The sequence below is a fragment of the Ailuropoda melanoleuca genome, chromosome 1 (genome assembly GCF_002007445.2).
Source record: "Ailuropoda melanoleuca isolate Jingjing chromosome 1, ASM200744v2, whole genome shotgun sequence".
Taxonomy (NCBI): domain Eukaryota; kingdom Metazoa; phylum Chordata; class Mammalia; order Carnivora; family Ursidae; genus Ailuropoda; species Ailuropoda melanoleuca.
This window is the reverse complement of record NC_048218.1, coordinates 162,487,580-162,487,948: the sequence shown is the minus strand read 5'-3', so window position 1 is coordinate 162,487,948 and position 369 is coordinate 162,487,580.

Sequence of the window (369 nt, the reverse complement as noted above, 5' to 3'; positions counted from 1 at the left end):
AAAAAAAAAGTTCTACAACTATTTCAAAGACTAGAGGTTAAAAAGAGCATGCATTTGTGTTCAAAATGAAGATATACCAAGCTGAAGTGGAAAAAAAATCCCCAAAGCAAGGTTTTCACATCAAATACTCACCATGGGCTCTAAAATAACTCAACATGCAGAAAACTACACTTGCCGAACCCTGGCGCTCATTCTTCACCAAAACCCTAGATCCCACTGCCTTAAAAATCAATGTTACCAAAGAAACAGGAGTCACAGTTCTTTTTAAAAGAGGACACATGGCCAAAAGGAATATTTATCTTAAATTACAGTTGGAGATGAACTATTCCTCAAATCTGGTTCTACCTGAAAAGGTGAAGGCATTCCTCG